Source organism: Macaca mulatta, chromosome 5 (genome assembly GCF_049350105.2).
Source record: "Macaca mulatta isolate MMU2019108-1 chromosome 5, T2T-MMU8v2.0, whole genome shotgun sequence".
In the NCBI taxonomy this organism is placed as follows: domain Eukaryota; kingdom Metazoa; phylum Chordata; class Mammalia; order Primates; family Cercopithecidae; genus Macaca; species Macaca mulatta.
The window spans coordinates 46,953,891-46,974,262 of NC_133410.1; the positions used below are offsets into that span (position 1 = coordinate 46,953,891).

General features: G+C 36.4%; 1 protein-coding gene across 1 annotated transcript in view; it reads left to right on the forward strand.

Annotated features, from left to right (window-relative positions):
• Positions 1–762: 762 nt before the first annotated feature.
• ATP10D (ATPase phospholipid transporting 10D (putative)) overlaps positions 763–20,372 on the forward strand; it is a 114,630-nt gene continuing 95,020 nt past the window's right edge. Inside the window, exon 1 of the mRNA XM_001101879.5 lies at positions 763–968. The gene's annotated coding sequence lies outside the window, so the exon portion shown is untranslated. The remainder of the gene's footprint in view (positions 969–20,372) is intronic.

The window sequence follows — 20,372 nt, forward strand, 5'->3', positions numbered from 1 at the left end:
GAGTTTGGCCCCACTTTTTATATTTGTTTCAATGGGATAAAACAGGCAGCCAGGATTGTTAGGTTTTGTTCTGAGTTATTGGTTCGGCCTTCACTAAATGGTTTTTCCTCTTCCCAAATCAGTTAGACATTTTGAGGAACCAGACAGGTTGCTGAAGCTTATTTAGAAGTTAAAACAAAAAAAGTTGTGAGTTTTAAGCAAACGGACTTGGCAGGTGTATGGACAAAGCCACATTATCCTGAGTAAGGGAACGGAAGGGCAAAGTGTGAGGAAAACGACCAAATCAGAATTGTAATATTTTTCCACATTTCTTTTCTAGTCATAAAAACAGTAACATTATATATTATTTATGTATTTGGTGGTAGGGTCTCACTCTGTCGCCCAGGCTGGAACGCAGTGGCGCGACATTTTTAGATTTGATCTCTTTTACCCTCCAAAAAATAATTGTCCAGTGTTCCACGTTTAGCTAAAGCAGTGAATTGTTAGAATTGCAGCAAAACAATGAACCAAACCGTCAACCGCGAGCAACCTGTACTTGGGAGGTGAAAGTCAGAGGTGAGATTGCAAGGGCTCTGGGTCACTGGGGCATCTGCTCTGGGCAGAAGGGCAGCTCTGTCAAACAGCTGGAGCTGGGAGCCCGGCGTTGCCAGGCCCTGCCCCTGCTACGTCACGGAGGGCTGGACGGCGGGCGATTGGCGGTGCACTGCAGCTCAGGCTGCTCTGCAGCTTGGCGGAGAGGGGAGGAGGAGCGGAGCGAGAAGTAGGTTGCTAGCTCAGCACAGGCTCCTGCGCCGGCTCCGGGGCTGAGTTTGGGAGATGTCTGAGAAGTGAATTTTTTTCCCCCCCGAAGGCAAATGGCTGGCGTGGAAGCACAACCCGCTTTCACTCTTCGGATTTGTGCTTAACTCTTTTCTCGCACCTTGAGACTCGTGACCAACATGCTGTGATGTGTGCCGAGGGAGGAATTGGTAAGAATGAGACGGCGAATCCCTCTGACTGTCCCAGCCTTCTGCTTCACCGCCCACCAGCTTTTCCTTTCTGTTTCTCTCTGCTGTTTCTCCCCGCTCCACTTCCCTAGTCGTGTTTAGATTTGATGCCATGGTTCAAAACTACAGTTCTGGGCTGTTACTGAACTTTAAAAAAAAAAAGGTAAAACGATTACACCATTTTCAATCATTTGATTGTTAAAGGGGAATTTAAAAATCTTTTAAATGCTGGATTTTGTAAAAAGGTAAACGATGCACACGCGGGCGCACACGGGCACTCACACACACGCATTCTCTCTCACACACACACCTTTGTACACGAGGGCGCACACGGGCACGCAAACACACGCATTCATACACACACACACACACACACACACACACACACACACCCCTTTGTCATCCCATTGTGAAATCAGCAGTTTAAAGAAATTTTGGCTATCTGCCTCAAAGGTGATGAAAAGGGAAAGTGTTGAAGATTTAGCCCAGCAGATTTATTCTTAAGGCTGATTCCCTAAGGTTGATTCCTTAGGAAGAAAAAGGTGTTTGTATTGGAGCTTTCTCAGAAATAGTTTTCAAAGGAGTGCTACAAAGAAGCCTCCATGCTTCCCCCAAAACACTAACTTTAAAGAACCTAGTTATTATTCGGGGCACCCTTTATTTTACATTATAAAACATGTAGTTTTAATTTACCACGTACAGCAGAGAGACATCAGTTGGTTAGGGAATGGATGGTTATTTTGGTGTCTGGGACCCTGTGCCGTTAGAAAGAATATGTTTTAACTGCTCTTATCATGCTAGCTCAGGTTTTAAAACTGTGATCTGAATACGACCAAAGTTTTTTCTTGCGTTCTTTTCATGCTGGTTCTAAGCAGGGAGAAAAACAAGTCTGTATGGACAAAGCAAACCTCTAACTCAAAATCAACCTTGAAAGATGCATCAGCAAGGACAGGGCTCCTCATCCACCAATATTTTTTGTATCAGCCTTTAAATCAGCTAGGTCACACTTCTGTGAAGAATAGCATCATCAAAAACCCATATTAACTTGTGAAGAGCAAAAATCTTTGCAACGGAGTAGTTCATTCAGTGCCCGCAGCAAGAGCCTCCCACTTCGATCCACCTCAAAAAGTAATAACTGCTTCTTCTGGACTGTTTTCTATTCTCACTACAAATACATATCATATACCTACATTGAGATAGTTTATCTTTATTAAAATGAAGTCATTTTATATATTTGGAAAAATAATTTAGAAACATTTTGAAGTTTTAGGGAGTTTTAAAAATAACGTTTAATTTTCATGCTAATTTAACATTCATTAAATTGCATGAAAAAGAAGGAAAATCTAAGCACTCTAAACTAGAATGTGGGGAGTGTTTGACCCTGGCTTAGCAAAACCTGAATACTTTTCATACTTAGTGATTAAATGGAATTGAATAGGTCCGGGCGCCGTGGCTCATGCCTGTAATCCCAGCACTTTGGGAGGCTGAGGCGGGCTTATCACCTGAGGTCAGGAGTTTGAGACCAGTCTGACCAACATGGAGAAACCCCATCTCTACTAAAAATATAAAATCAGCTGGGCGTGGTGGTGCATGCCTGTAATCCCAGCTACTCGGGAGGCTGAGGCAGGAGAATCGCTTGAACCCGGGAGGTGGAGGTTGCAGTGAGCTGAGATCGGGCGGTTGCACCCCAGTCTAGGTAACAAGAGCGAAACTCCGTCTCCCCTTCCCCAGAAAAAAATAGGATACCATTTATTTTGCTATTGTCAGTAAAATGAAGGAAAATGCTCAAATATGATTATAATTTATCATAGAACAGAGGTGACTCACCTGTCAGACATTGTACTTCCTATAATTGACTTTTTAAATTAAGGGTTTAAAAAAAATACACATATTCAAGTCTTCATTACATGTTTTCTTTATTGTCTCATATATTTGGAAGTAGTTCTACTGAGGAAGAATCAAAGAAAATGCTACAAGTAAGATTGAGAATTCTCACAGAACAATGCATTGATAAATATAAATGTAATAGTGCTTGAAGAAAAGGAGAATTGATTTATCAACTATAGGAACAAATATATGTGTGCTGGATGCTATCACTATTCTTGGTCAGTTATTCCTTCCCTATTTTCTGAGATAAATTTATTTCATTTCAGAAATCATTTTAGCCGTAGAAACAATACTTTTTTTTATGGCTTTGCAGAATAAGGACTAATAGTGATGCTAGTTTTGTAAAAGAGTTGTGACCTTAATGGAATTTGTTAATGCTACTCGATAAAAGGTATATCAATACAACTATTTGAGGCAATTACATGGTAGTATGTATTAAAACCTGTGAATGTTGGGCCAGGCACAGTGGCTCGTGCTTGTAATCCTAGCACTTTGGGAGGCTGAGGCAGAAAGATCCCTTGAGCTCAGGGGTTCAATACCTGCCTGGTCCCGTTTTGCTCTCATCTCTACAAAATAAAACAAAACCTCTGAATGTTCACAGCCTTTGACTAAGTAATTTTGGGTCTAAGTGATTTTTTGGGTCTAAAAACGTAGCCTAAAGAAATAATATGAATCGCATATGAAGATGTATAAATATGTTTATTACAATCTTATCTGTAATATGAAAAAATGGAAACAAAGCCCCAATAACACAATATTTAAATAAATTAGTGTAGTTTTAATCTATATTGATAAAACTCAGTTACAAAAGTTTTTTTTTTAATTTAATGACTTGGAAAATATACTTGCAATGTATTCCATAAAAAAGTGAAATTTAATATATTATCTTATGTGTAAAATATAATTTTGAAATAAATACGTAAAATTTAATTAATTTAATCAAAAATATTTATTAAGCTATTACTCTAAGACAGTGTCCTAAATTAACAAGGATTGAAAAAGATTAATGCAGTTCCTGTTTGCATACAAGTTTCTTTTGCATCAATGGGCATATCCATTAAAATATCATATTTCCCCCACCCCCCAAAAAATGTTTTCCTAGGTGGTAGAGTTATAGCTTGATTTTCTTTTTTATATTTTTTCTAATATTCCAAAATCTTTTAAAGCAACTGTTATTTTTATAAAAACAAAATACTACTTTCAAAAATATCACCAAGAAATATAATAAGCAAAAAAAAAAAAAAAGATAAATGGTAAGCTCTGTATTTTACATGCTCCCTTTAAAAAGATACTATAAAAAGCAGTGTGAGATTGCTATGGTCTAAATGTTTGTTCCCTCCCTTTCCAAGTTCATATGTTGATTCCCATTCCCCAGTGTGATGGTAGTAGGAGGTACAGCCTTGGAATGTGGTTAGATTATGAGAAAGGATTCCTCATGAATGGGATTAGTGCCCTCATAAAAGAGGCCACAAAGAGCTGCCTTGCCTCGTCCACCATGGGAGGATGCAGTGAGAAGTTGCCACCTATGAATCAGAAAGTGAGCTCTCACCAGGCACAATATCTGCTGGCACCTTGATGTTGGACTTCCCAGCCTCTAGAACTTTAGGAAATAACTTTCTGTTGGTTACAAATCACCTAGTTTATGGTAATTTGTTATAGCAACCCAAATGGACTAAGGCAGAGATAGATTAATACTGCTATACAAATGAACCCCAATGAGAAATAGATATAAATGGGCAATTCAAAAAAAATTTAATTATCTAAGGTTGGGGTAGGGGGGATGTTAACCTCCCAATAATCAAAGAAACCCAACATAGCAATAAATTACCACATTTTCACACATCACATTAACAAATGTGGACAACAAATCAAAATGTATCATTTTGTTGGGAAAACTATTCAGTAATATGAGAAAATATTCATGATATGGAAAAATGTTTATGGTATGAGAAGTGGATAAAAGCAAGTTACAAAATGATATCCTAGTTTTGAAAAAAAAATATCAACCTATGCACAGAAACCAATTTATTGGTGGGGAATAAACCAAAGGTTAATAGTATTTATATTTGGGTGGTAGGATTATAGTTTATTTCTATTTTTCTCATGGTGTTAATATATAGTTTCTAAAATTTCTGCAGTGAATATATTTTAGTTATCAGAGAAAACAAGTCACTATCCTAATAAAGCAATTTGTCCTAGTATGAAGAGCACATATATGATATTATATATCCCCTCCTTCACAAAGTCGCCCTGTCTCCCTTATCGTGTGTACTTTTATGTTAGGTATCATTATTTCTGAATTATTTTTCTGATGAGAACATTTGGATTATAAGGGAAATCACAAAATAAAGCTATTCTGCTCACATTCACTGTTTTGCCCCCACCTGTTTTCTAAAATAATAAGCAGTGTTGAACAGATTTGAGCTTTACTTCCCTTTAATTTCCTGTTGATTTCATTTGCCAGGGCCTAGGGCTGATAGGCTTTAATTAAATACTCCTTAATTTCTTTTTCTGAAGTCTGCTTATTCAGTTTTTTGAATGAGGAAGATGGGTACTACTACATTCCTCTTAGTAAAACTTACAAGGTTTTAACTCTTTAGGTAGGCTAGGTAATACAAATCATAATTTTCTTGGTTATGAGAAGGAAAGTGAAAATCAGTTTTTACCTGTCTCAAAATGTTGTGAAATCTTTTTCTTTTATTTATAGGATTTATAACTACTTAGCATGTGTTTTTAAACTTTGATTTCCCCTTAATTAGACTACAATAATATAGTTAGAAGGTTTTAGTATGTGGCCAAAGGAACAACTCCATGTTTTCTAAAAGGCCTAGAGAACACGTATAGGGTGCCTCTCCTCTTTCCCTTTGTGTTCGTCATTTTGGCGAATTACTGGAAGATGGCGGTTCTGGCCGAAAGAAAGTGCAAATAAATCTTATAAATGTCTGTATCATATCACACTCTTCTCAGATATCTTCGGCGATTTCCCATATTCTTCATCTTAGTAAGTCAGGGCTTCAGTTTGGTCCCAACCTAGATTTTCATTTAATTTGCCATCACTTCTTAATTTGTACTTGAAACTGCAGCCATATTGAACTACTCATTGTTACTTAAATAAATAGTCTGCACCCTCCTTGCCTCCTTGCCTGTATTCGTATTACCTTTTCTAAAATCTATAAATCTCTTCTGTCAGGATTCTAAACATTTCCCAAGGCTTACTTATAATACCTTCTTTTCTGGGAAGCCTTTCCTCTTCTCCCTTTCTATCCTCTGACTTCACACCATACTTTCTCATAAGACTTTCTGTTTCCCTAAATTCATATACTGCACAATTATCCTAATTTCATCCTTTTTATTGAATTAAATACTTGACCTGTTCTGGGGCTAGTTTATTCATTCCCAAAGTACCCAGCACCGTGCCTAGGACAAGGTAAAATAAATGTACCATAGAAAATAAACTCCTAGAAGGCAGATAATTTTGTCCATTTTGTTCCCTGGTTTATTTCCAGTATAAATAACATTGCCTAGCATATAGTAGTGGTGCCAAAAATACTAATTGAAAGATTAAAATTACAGAGCACCTTTAGTGTGTTAGGCACAGTGCATTGTTTAATAAATCTCCTTACAAAATTGTGTGAGGTGGTGACATTATTTCCATTTTACAGATTTGGAAACTGATGCTCAGAAAGGCTAAAAGCTTGTGGTAAATGGACAACTGTGAATCTGTTTGCCAAACTTGTGTTCATTCTGCTAATTGCAGATGCTGTTTGTTGCTGTTTTGAAAATAACTATTTATATTATCAGTACTTATTCAAAATAAATGTAGTGTGATGCATAGGTACCATTGAGTAAATTATTGGGATTGTGTATTTATCATGCATCTATTTTATAATTTCAATGAAGATCAACTTGTTTCTAATACCGTTTATAGTTTTGATCTGCCTCTTATTTGTGTTTATATACTATTCTTAGTAATACTTATAGGCCTCAGGTACAGTTTAAATATATGTACTGAGACAGTTTAAGTAATTGACATGTGTAATCCATGCTTTCATTGCAATAAGTCATGTGCTGAAGTAATTTTTAGCCACTGTGAAATAATACTTCTGTATGTAATAATTATATTAATATTAATTCATTCAGTAGCTTCCAAAAGAAAGTCTTTAATACATTTTAGAAATTAATTAAATCTCTCATCTATCAGACTGAATTTTCCTTTTTTATAGTTTAAGCAAAATAACAAATGTTAATACCTATCTGTCTTCATCACATATCCAGTAATATGTTATATTCTTTAAAGAAAATAACAGAATATAATTCAAAATTTTAGTCTCTAATGTGCTTATTTGCCTCATCTGTATAGCTTGAGCAAATAATCGGTGAGAGGCCTTTAGAAAACCTCTAATGTAGTCTATTGATATAACCTTTTGATCTTACAGTTGTTCAGGGGCTAAATTCTTTCCATTCCAGCTACAAATAATTCTACTTTCCTATTCATTATTCTTTTTATCTCTTATCATTTCTCTTTCTTTTAAGCATATTATTTTCTTTTGCTTTTTAAAAACTTCTGTGGTTACTCATATAGAAAATAATTGCCCTATTTCTTGTATATAAGAAAAATAGTTTCACTGATTATTTAAACATTAATATATACATCATTTGTATGAGAAAGATTAACTGCATAAAAATAATATTTAATGATAATGACTTCTTGGGGAAAATACACAGTCCCTGACTTATGATGGTTCAACTTATGATTTTTCCACTTTATGATGATGCAAAAGAGATACACATTTAGTAGAAACTGTACTTCAAGTTCCCACACAACCATTCTGTCTTTTGCTTCCAGTATAGTATTCAGTAAAGTACACGAGATATTGAACACTTGATTATAAAGTAGGCTTTGTGTTAGATGACTTTTGTCCAACTGTATGCTAATGTAAGTGTTCTGAGCACATTTAAAGTAAGCTCGGCTAAGCTGTGATGTTCAGTAGGTTAGTGTATGACATGCACTTTTGACTTATGATATTTTCAATTTACCATGGGTTTATGAACGAGCATCTGCATTCATTAATTAAAAATAAGTCTTTCCAGAGTATATTTGAGCTGCCTAGTTCTATGATTTTCAAAGTGTGGCCCCCAGAGTAGGTGCATCAGTATCACTTGAGCTTGTTAGAATGCAAATTCTCAGGCCACTGCAGAACTACTGAATCAGAGAAACTGGTATGATTGTGTGCTTGGGTTGGGGAGGGGGCGGCAGGGCGGGCAGAATTTATGTTTTAGCAAGCTCTCTATGTGATTCTGATCTATAGTAAAGCTGGAGACCACAGGCTTGGAGTAAGATCCTCAGGTGAGCAGGTCAGTATATTCACTGGGTTTTGACAGGTAGGTGCCGGACTTAAAAGGTCTCCAGGAAAGAGAATTTTATTTTCTTTCCTGTATGCTATTTCAGATACCTCTGTGTTATTACTAAGCTGGCTGCAAAAGTCATTAATTTAATACATGAAACTAAAAAAAGACAGTCAGAAACACAATGTTGAACACTTAAAGGTGTACATTGGATAGGTTTTATGTTATTATTTGCTTCCTGGCAACAGATTACCTTTAAAAAAACAGAATTAAACTAAACATTTGTGCAAATGTTTCATAAAGGAAAAAGTAAGACTTTTCCCCCCAGTTCTTTGATCTCGGATATATTTGGGGATGATGGTTGAAAGAAGCAAATGTGAATCTTATGACTTTCATTAGAGAGTTTGTGCCTAAGGAATCGAGTTTTCTTAGCAATCCTGCATGCTTTTGAAGTGGTAAGGAATGATACATCTACTGTGACCATTAAAGTTGTAATTAATTAACTCTGTAAACTTAAAATCCAAGCATAAAAATATTTTCATAGTGCATCTTTAAACAACATAGGCTGTATTCTTTTAATATACTTGAGATCTAATCAAGTTAGATTAAGTACCTCATTTATTGCTGGAAATTCTATATCCCAGCTCTCTTTATCTTAATTGGCCCATGTGATGTTGAATATGGTCATTTTGGAATGTTGTAGATTGGCCATGTTATGAAGATATTAGAAATAAGCAGAAAGAATTTTGAAATAGGTTTTTAATTAGGAATTGAAAATTTTCTTAACTACAAACTTTTATTTTCCTACTGACTTTAATTTTCTAAAGAGCAATGAAGGTAATATTTGAAAAGTATAACCGACTTATTTTTGAGATTTTTATATTACTTTCACATCAAAAACTCTATATGCCCTACATACGTATAGGCATAAAAATGTTTCATTGAAACAATTATGTGAGCAGACAACCATTTAAATTCTGTTTTCACAACTAATTTTCAGAAAGAAGAGTCTCCCAAAACTATATCGACATTTAAGTATGCTATTTATTACAATTTAGCCAGACATTTATCAGGTAACTTTTAGTAATTATCTTTTCGTAAAAACAAAAAACAAAAACCCCAAAACTGAATGCTTTAATTAATTAGTTTTGCAACATTTATAATTACATGTAATGCTTCTATGCGGGAACACACGTATTTGCCTTTATCAAGAAGCTTATACACTAAACTATGTTTAACTTGTATGTCAAGAAACTTATATACTAAGTTAAATATAACTTCTGGTTTAATATTGAGTATAGCATTATTATTATTATGTACACATGTTATGCATGGCCTTGTGTGTGAACATTCATTTTCAGTGTTGAGGCAGCACACTTGGCTTGCATTTTGTGAAGTTGCGCTTTAAAAAAAAAAGGGAAGAAAAAAAGACTTAAAGAAATGCGTCTCTTTCCCACATCTTAAATGTGAAAGCAATACATTAAGTTCTGTGTGTAGGCTTCATGATTATATGAAGTTTAATCAAAATTCAACTTTTTGATTAAAATGAAGATCTGTTTTCTAATTCCAAAATAAGTATATGTGTTAATGGTTAAAAAAAAAATGAAGAGTATAAAAACACTGAAAAAATTAAAATCTGCTATTAATAGACTGTCTCAAAATAACCAGTGTTAATGTTTTTAAAAATATATTATTCCAAATTCTTCCATGTTTATGTATTGTATATATTCATAGTTGAGATTATACTTGTATACAGGTCTAAATCGTGCTTTAAAACTTTATAAACTTTAAGCATTTTATGAGTCATTAAAAATTCTTTTAAACAATTTTTTTTTTTTTGAGATGGAATTTCGCTCTTGTTGCTCAGGCTGGAGTATAATGGCTCTATCTCGGCTCTCCGCAACCTCCACCTCCTGTGTGCAAGCGATTCTCCTGCCTCAGCCTCCCCAGCAGCTGAGATTACAGGCATGCGCCACACGCCTGGCTAATTTTGTATTTTTAGTAGAGATGGGGTTTCTCCATCTTGGTCAGGCTGGTCTTGAACTCCTGACCTCAGGTGATCTGCCTGCCCCAGCCTCCCAAAGTGTTGGAATTACAGGCATGAGCCACCATGCCCAGCCTAAACATCATTTTTAGCAGCTGTCTCGTATTTCCATTAGAAATAAATTTAACACAATTAGATATAATGCAGTTAACAATTTCTCTATTTCTGAACATTTGTGCAGTGACTTTTTTTTTTTTTTTTTTTTTTGAGATGGAGTTTTGCTCTTGTTGCCCAGGCTAGAGTGCAATGGCACAATCTCGGCTCATAGCAACCTCTGCCTCCCACGTTCAAGCCATTCTCCTGCCTCAGCCTCCAGAGTAACTGGGATTACAGGCATGCACTACTATGCCCAGCTAATTTTGTATTTTTAGTAGAGACAGGGTTTCTCCATGTTGGTCAGGCTGGTCTCGAACCCCAGACCTCAGGTGATCCGCCCGACTCGGCCTCCCAAAGTGCTGGGATTACAGATGTGAGCCACCATGCCCGGCTGTGTAGTGACTTTCTTGGGCTGAGATGAGTATATTTCTACTGAGGGCCAGAGATAACACTTTTAGGGCATATTGTCCTATGGGTCTAAAGAAGTAAGAGCAGGTTAAAGTCCTCCAAAATTATATGATTGTATACCTTCATTGAGCATTATGAATAAAGAAACCCTTTGCTACATTCTACATTCAGAGTCAAAAAATGCTACCTCTGTCTTAAATTATTTTTTTAGGTTACTACTGAAGTTGAAAATATTTTTTTCCTATATATTTGTAGTATGTGGCTTCTGTGTTTGTTCAGGCTTTTTTTCCAACTGTGTTATTCATGTGACTATTAAATCAGAAATGAATAATTTTTAATATTGATCTTATAAGATATTAATTAATTAATTTTTGAGACTGAGTTTCACTCTACTGCCCAGGCTGGAGTGCAGTGGGGTGATCTCGGCTCACTATAACCTCCACCTCCTGGGTTCGAGTGATTCTCGTGCCTCAGCCTCCCGAGTAGCTATGATTACAGTCACCTGCTACCACGACCGGATAATTTTTGTATTTTTAGTAGAGATGGGGTTTCACCACATTGGCCAGGCTGGTCTCAAACTTCTGACCTCAGGCGATCCTTCCGCCTCGGCCTCCCAAATTGCTGGGATTACAGGCGTGAGCCACTGCACCCGGCCTATAAGATGTTAATTTAAAAAATACACCATTATGGCCAGGCACGGTGGCTCATACCTGCAATCCCAGCACTTTAGGAGGCTGAGGTGGACAGATCGCCTGAAGTTGGGAGTTCGAGACCAGCCTGACCAACGTGGAGAAATCTCATCTCTACTAAAAATACAGAATTAGCCAGCTGTGCTGGCAAATGCCTGTAATCCCAGCTACTCAGGAGGCTGAGGCAGGAGAATCACTTGAACCAGAGAGGCCGACATTGGGGTGAGCCGAGATTGCACCATTGCACCCCAGCCTGGACAACAAGAGCAAAACTCCATCTGAAAAAAAAAAAAAAATTGCTGTGAGTAATAATAGACTTGTTAGGGTGATACTGAAACAATGGGGCAGATTCCACAGATTAGCTCAAATAGGCCGTGAAAATGTTAGGATAAGTACCTATCTGTAGAAATCTTAGTTTATTTTATAGTTTAATCATACTAGCATATAAAATTCTGGCAAGCATAATCATATTATATTCAAATTGACTTAAATAATTTATGACACATTCATAAATAATGACATAGTTTAGGGATTAATAAAAGCCTATCTATATATGCATGAATAAGAAAATGGTAGTGGAGCAAACAGCAGGATTATTGTATGTGAATTGCCACTAACTTGCTGTGTAATTTTGGGTAAGTCATTCTTTCTAAACCTGTTTTCTTCTGTGTAAACTAGTTGGATATTAACATTTTTTTCCAGATTTAACATTCTGAGTTTTTTGTTTAAGTTCTTAAGCATCTTTAAAATGCTTTTCCTACTTTGAAGAAATGTTGGCATCAAACAATTCATACGTATTCTTATAAAAAAAGTAAGAATAGCTACCATTTGTTGATCTATTATATGTCAGATGCCTTACATAAATTCCCATTAACTCCTCACAACAACCCTACAGAGCAGATGGTATCATTGCCATTTTCCTAATTGGAAAACTGAGGGTCATAAGAAGTCCCACTAGGGCTGAGAGGGAGAGCCAGAATTTGAACCCATGACTCGCAAATGCTCTGTTCTTTCCACAGTGCCACTTACCTCTCCCTTGGACAAATGTGATGCCTTGTTTTAACCCACAGTTTCTCAACAGCAGCATTTCTTGACATTTGGGACTAGATAATTATTTGTTGTGAAGGATTGTCCTGTTCATTGCTGCATATTTAACAGCATCTCTGGCTTCTTTCCACAACCAAAAGTATCACCAGATATTAGCAAATGTCCTAGGGGGCTGGAAGGGGAGGTACAATTGGCCCCATTTGAGGACCACTGATCTAATACAACTTAAGTCATCAGTAGTCTGAGGACAAACATAATTACTTTCTCCAGCAAAGGCTTTAGGCCATTTTAAGGGTCAAGATGGAATTAACCAAGTAGATCTCCAGCAAAGGAACCTACCTACTCCTTCATGCAATAATACTTATTATACATTGATTGTCCCTTAGTCTCTTAAGATTCATCCCATTTGAAGAGTGTTTTTTGGGGTGCAAGGTATATCAACAAGAACCTGATTAATGTTTGTTAATTCACTGAAAAGTATTCATTGAGGGCATGTTATATGCCAGGCATTGTCCAGTTATTGGTTAAAACAGTAAACAAGATGGCCTTGTAGGAGAAACAAGCATTAAATCATTTTAGCTCATTCTCCTTTATCTTCCTAATAATCTTGTAAAGATTCTGTTTAGAACCACAATCCAGTGTGTTTATCATGTTTTTCATATATACACAACTTACCACATGAAACTGGAGTTTACCTTCCTTAGTGTGAATGAGTAAAGATTACACATTGGGAAACTTGTGTTCTTCTGCTAGTTCAAATATATATTTTGGCTCTGATTTTTAAGTGAGCACATATCTGTGTGCTAGCTTCATTTTGAAACTTAACTGTTTATCTATTGGTTAGTCTTTTAATGCTCTTACCATTTTGTGGTCTGAAGCTTGGCCACATATTTATCAAAGTTTGTCTTGTGGGAATTAATCTCTGAAGTACCTCTGGTAAAGAGGGAATCTTATGAGGTTCATGCCTGATCCCTTTACTAGACTCTGTACTTCTGGAGGACAGAAACCATGGAGTTCACATGGGACTTCCCATCATGTTAGTTTTCAATGCCTGGAAAAGTACCTGGTTGGCAATGGTAGCCTTTCAGTACCTATTTCTAACAAATATAAGGAAAAGAAATCTCTAAATCGTGAAAATAGATTTCACTAAATAAATCTTGCTGAATTTTTATCTTCTACTTCCTGAAGACCACTGAGGTCATTTATTTACATTTCTTAATTATTCTAAGGTAGTTGGAAGTAAAAAAATCTTTATAAAAACAGATTTGGTCAGCTGATGGGGAAAAAGCCTGTAAAACCATTCAAAACAAGGAGGTCTTCAAGTACTTGAAGAAAACCTTATGGAAATGCTTCTGAAGACCCTGAAGGCATCACTATAAAGAGTATGCTTGTCCTCAGAACATTAGTGCTGAATTCTCAGAGAAGAAAATTTACTTGAAATGCCGTGTCAAATATAGGAAAATTGGGTACACATTGTATAGTGATTTCTATCCTGGATGAAATTGTTTTGATACTTTAAAGAATAAACTTTAAACTGTCTTAAAAAAGGTTACTCAGAATAACTTCCTCCCGGAGAGTTTTAGAACAATAAAATTTAAATACTTCAGCTATTTCTAAAAATAAGTCCTACTTGTTTTATTTCCTTTTTTATGTCTTCCTGTTGCAGAGTTTCGTAAGTGTCCATTTTAGAATTACATGCTCTAGATCTTAATGTGAACTATAATAACTTTAGCATGCATAATAAGAGCTGTAGTGAGCTACATACCATGAAATGCCTAAGTTATTATATCACATGTAGAGCCAGTGTGTATAAGATTGTTAAAGGTATTCTAGTCTTTGCTGCCTATAAGAGGGGTGTTATTTTACTCATTCATTCTTGGGTTCATTCCACAGATATTCATTGAAAATCTACTCTTTGCCTGATATTGTACTCTTCCAAGCCTAGGCCATATCAATGAACGAAAAAGACAGAAATTTCTATCCTGATGGAGGAGGGAGACAGACAAAAGCTAAAATACCAAAGTAAATTGTGCATTGTTAGAAAGTGACATACATGTTTCATGAAAAGTAAGCAGGCAAAGAGAATAACAAGAGGCTGATCATATGGAGCACTGGAGGTGGCTACCGTAATTACATGGGAGCCTTTAGAGAGTCTTAAGTTGTGAAATTGTCAGGATCTAACTTATGTTATATCAGGACTAGACTGATAGTGGTGAATCAGGTTGATTGTAATAAAGGTGATGAGAAGTGGTACGATTCTGGATATAGTTAAGGGAAGAGTCAACAGAATTTGCAGACTGACATGATGTGAGTTGTAAGTGAAAGACAGAAACCAAGGATGACTCAAAAGTTTTTGGGCTGAGCATCTAGAAGAAGGGAGCTATTAGCTGACAGGGCTAATCTGGGGGATAAGCAGTTTGGGGGAGAGTGCTTGGACCTCCATTTGCACTTGTTACTTTCTGGAGATGGGCTGCCTCCTGGGCATCAGTCTGGAGTTTTGTAAAGAGGTCTGTGCTAGAGGAACGGAACTTGTGGAAGTTCTCGTTGGATGGCCTTGGTTTTCTCAGTAAAATAGAAACAAGGTCATCAGCAGGAAGAAAGTTAGGAGGGAGATATTGGATGTTCGAGGAGAAAGGAGAGGGTATGAAACAGTTGTGTATGAGAGTGGGAGAATACATGGACAGGAAATGCAGCATGATTGCAGTCAGTGTGAATGGCCAACTTAGAATTTGTGGTCAGGAGGTTAAAGTGACTCTGACAAGGTGTTGTGCGTTTCTTTCCAGCCACTTTCAACCTGTAGGTACTGGAACAGAGTACATAGAGCTTTACATGTGAATGTAAGCAGGGTGAGGGTTTTGCCAAGAAAGAAGTGAGAGAGGAGTTCACTGGGTGAAAGAATATATGAGGAAGTGATTACAGTATTAACCATAAAATTTAAGCTAAGGAAGGAAATGAGATCACTTGAGAATATGGGGCAGTGAAAAGATGGTTGGTGGTCGTTTACGGGTAGGATCAGTGATATTGGAGTCAAGTTAAAAGTGAGTCATTTATTTGAAAGTAAATTTTATATGCATGTATTGAATTATAGTTCAAACACATATAAAGTCCTCTATTGAATCGCTCTAAGGCACAGTAAGCAGTAAAAATGGGTAACCTCACCTAATACAAAATGAATGTTTTAAAAGTAAATAAATGCAGGCTGGGCGCGGTGGCTCATGCCTGTAATCCCAGGACTTTGGGAGACCGAGGCGGGTGGATCACGAGGTCAGGAGATCAAGACCACCCTGGCTAACACAGTGAAACCCCGTCTCTACTAAAAATACAAAAAATTAGCTGGGCGTGGTGGCGGGCGCCTGTAGTCCCAGCTACTCGGGAGGCTGAGGCGGGGAGAATGGCGTGAACCTGGGAGGCAGAGCTTGCAGTGAAGAGCCAGATCATGCCACCGCACTCCAGCCTGGGTGACAGAGCGAGACTCCATCTCAAAAAAGTAAATAAATGCAAATATTTAAATTTATTTGTTCACTTTATTTTTTCAAATGAAGCATGCCTTTAGCATTTTTCTCTAAATATCTTAAATTTAATTTTTTAATATCACTTTTCTCCTATTGTCTCTCTCAACCCTCACATTCTTTGGTGAGTTGCCAGAGCTATATGCCTTCTGCCAACTCATTGTTCAAGTGTCACTGCCCTGTATCAGAGCCCTCTGATAGCTGCCAAGGCTCTCATTCCATATAAGTTATCTGGATTAAGCTTGAGCAACTACTTACTAAGATGTGCCACTTGGGTGAGTTTCTCACTCTGTTTCCTCATTACTAAGTGGAGATAATAATATGTACTTTGTTGTAAGGATTAAAATTAATGAATGCATGTGTATCCTTTGCATATAACCTGGTATATGTCTATAAATGGTAGCTATTGATATGACCTTAGGTCTATTAAATTAACAATATTTATTAATGTTGAATAACCAAATCTCAAAAACATGCTATCTTGTCATTTCAATAACATATTAGTTTAGGAGCGCATAGGATCACTAAAGTCAAAACACAGTATTGTTACCATCGATATTTTCATATTTTTTTCAGCTTTAAAAAGAAATTAAGGCATATTAGGTATTCACCATAAATATGGGTAAGATTTCTTTTTAGTTCCTGATAACATAGAGATACACATATACAACTGCAATATTTTACCTGCCTTTTGCTAGCCTAAACCAGCTTTGAGCCTGATTATTCACAAACAGTAACTTATTTGGACATGTGATCTGAATTGTATTGAAGAAGGGAAGCATTAAAAAAAAAATCTGAAGTGTATTGAAGAAGAGAAGCGTTAACGCTTTCAATGTCTGAATGGACCATCCATAGAATATATATATATATTTGATTATATATGGTTTTGATTTTACATGTTTTCCTCTTTTATATAAATATGCATATATGTATGTATGTAATAATATATGTATATACTATTACACATATAAATATATATAAAATATACATATATGTATGTGATATTATATATAAATATATAAAAGCTTTATTCTCACATGAGAGAACTGTCATGTAATTTACATGCTCTCTCCTGTAATCCCAGTGCTTTGGGAGGCCGAGGTGGGAGGATTGCTTGAGCCCAGAAGTTTGAGACCAACCTGGGCAGTATAGCAAGACCCTGTCTCTACAAAATAAAATAAAAAATTAGCTAGATGTGGTGGCTCATGCCTGTCATCCCAGCTACTTGGGAAGGTGAGGCAGGAGGATAGCTTGAGCCCAGAAAGTCATGGCTGCAGTGAGTTGTCATCGCACCACTGCACTCCAGCCTGGGCAACAGAGGAAGAACGTGTCTAAAAGAAATTAATTACTTTAATTCAATGTTTTGGGTGACATATTACCCTTGCCTGACTTTTAATGTATATCTAAAATATAGAATATGTTCTCCTACTGGGGATTTAGTTCAAGGTCACTTAACAGAAAATATTGAATGGCACTAAGAACTCCAAGGTGATTTTATTCAGCAAATTTGATTCATTCCACCCAATGGCGAATACAAAGCATTACGTAACTTCATTATTCAAGATCCACAGTTTTCCCACAAAATAAATTGACCCTTGTCATCACAAAAGCCCATATTAGACATATTCACATAGACTGTTCATACTTACCTTCTTTTCCAAAGATTATGTGAGGTGAAGAAAAACCTTTTTTTGTCAATAGAGGATAGTAGTGGAGCCATACCAACATGTCACATTGTCACCTGGGGCAGCAAAGAAACCACCAAAGATACGAAACCATCTTGATGCTTTTGTCATGACCTATGAGATAAGGAATCAGTCTGCCTGCGGTAATAAGCTTCTATAGAGAGTGTTGAACAAGTGGGTCACAGATGACACAGATTGGAGCAAGACCAAGTTTTATCAGGGCTCACTGTGCTTCAGGCAGGGCTGGCTACTTCTGATGTGTAGGTCAAGGAGACTTTCCTATCATGAGTCTATTGTGAAACGATTCCTATCTTATTGTTAGAAATCCATAGATATGAAATTTCTCTGTGCCTTTTATTGACTATGATAGAGAATTCCTGTGTCTTCCATGGTTTAGAACATATAAGAACTTTGGCGTTTTGTTTGTGTTTTCTCATCTTGGTTGAGAAGAAGGTTATAAGTCTATCAAGGTCAGGATCCATTGTTCTTTCTTGGTCAACTTTTGGAAATGTTGGTTGAAACTAATTCTAACTGTATTAAATCTGCAGAAAGAATCCTTAAGATCTCATCAACAATCTTTTGTGTAAACTAGACTTCACTCTTTTAGTTAATTCTAGCCTTAAATGTGAGGATCTTCTTGTATCCGCTGTCAAGCCATTAGTGCATAGCTGAGGTTACACATTCAAAGAAGATGGGCTTCCCAATAACATGAGCGATATCTAATAAATTGCTCAGTCTTAATTCCAACTATGCATTTTGCAATAAAGTTAGTTAGCACAGAGTAGTGAATCTCAGAGCAGCATCAGTACTATCTGCAAGTATGTTAGACATGCAGACTCCTGAGCCCCATCCCAGACCTGCTGGATCAGAAACCTAGAGGGGTGAGGTTCATGGCCAGGTGTGGTGGCTCACACCTATAATCCTAGCACTTTGGGAGGCCAAGGCAGGTGGATCACCTGAGGTCAAGAGTTCGAGACCAGCCTGGCCAACATGGTGAAACCCCATCTCTACTAAAAATACAAGAAACAACAACAACAAAAAAACTAGTTGGGCATGGTGGTGCATGCCTATAGTACCAGCTACTTGGGAAGCTGTGGTGGAAGGATCATTTGAACCAGGGAAACAGAGATTGCAGTGAGCTGAGATCGAGCCACCCCACCACTACACTCCAGCATGGGCGACAGACCAAGACTGTCTCCAAAAGAAAAAAAAAAAAAAAAAGAAACCTAGGGGATGAGGTTCGGGAGATTCTGATGCAAAACAAATGTAGGGCATCTTGAAATGATTATAGATGTTTTCTTCTTTTAGACCAGTTAACATGTGTATTTTTCAAATTGTTGGCTGGTGATGACCTCAGGAATTTAAAAATGCTAACTGAGCCCAAGAGAATTCATTATCCTGTATTTACCTTTGGTAATCTGCCCTACTGCAAGCTTTTCATTAAGCATTCATTAAGGGAAATAGGACTTTTGAGAACTAAATCTGCCTTCAAGTATATTTGTGTATAGTAAGGAACTTAGTATATTTTAGCTACATTCTGTTAGTGATGGATTTTAGTTTTTAATATCTCCTAGAAAAAATATTATAATTAGAAATAATGTAATTTTAAATGACCATATTTTATTATTTAAAATTTTATGTATTAATAGCATTATATAGTTGGAATAAAACATATGTTTTAAAACATAAAACAGTCTCAGCAGCTCAGTAGCATTATATAGATTGGACGTCTTGAGAAAATTTTAAAACATTCTTCGAACTTTACTTTTTTCTCTGAAAAATGAAATGAAATTCCACATCAAGTGAAAACTAAATTAAATGGCATGTAGTATTTTGTAAACAGTAATTATTCTAAAAGTGTTAGTACTTACCAAGCAATGCTTGATATGTATTTCTTCAATTATGATCTTAGTTGATTTCACACCTAAAATTGAAAGCTTATAGATTTTAGAACTTTAATTACAGGTTTTATAATCTGTGAGTAAATGAAATATTGGATGGGAAAATTAATATCTAGCATCATGCAGACCTGCTTTACAGTAGCACTAGACTATTCCAGAATATTACATAAAATTAATACATTTTCCTTACAAAACTTTAACTTAATTTTTTAAGAATATAAATCAATACCTCTAAGGACAGCAGATTACTGATGGTAGTAGAGTATCTAGATCTAAAACATTCTTTCTTGGGTTATGTGATCATCATTGAACTTCAAGCACCTGGTTGTTCATATGGTTTTAAAAAGTTATTTTTGTTAATTCTCAAGACAGGGTTCCTATGGTTGGCAGAGCATCAGGTCATAAAACACGAGACCAGTTGGTTTATTAGCAGAAAACTCTGAAAATTTATCTCTTTGAAGAATGGGCTAAATCTTAGAATTATGAATGATGTTTCTAGAAATCCCTGTAAATGCTGCCCATTAAGTTCTTTATTAGAACTTTTGTCTACTAGATTGCTGGACTTTCTCTTAGCAACAGTTGAGAAGAGAGTATTGCTATCCTCAGCTAGTTGGTTGCCTAGAAGCCTCCCGCATTAAATGAAGAGCAAACTTACTAAAGCAGAATGTGACCAGGTGGTTCAGTATGCGGTACAGTTTAATAAATTAAACATAGATGAATAATTGGTATAGTTGTTAGTATCAATACTGTGCACACAAATTCTCAGCTAATATT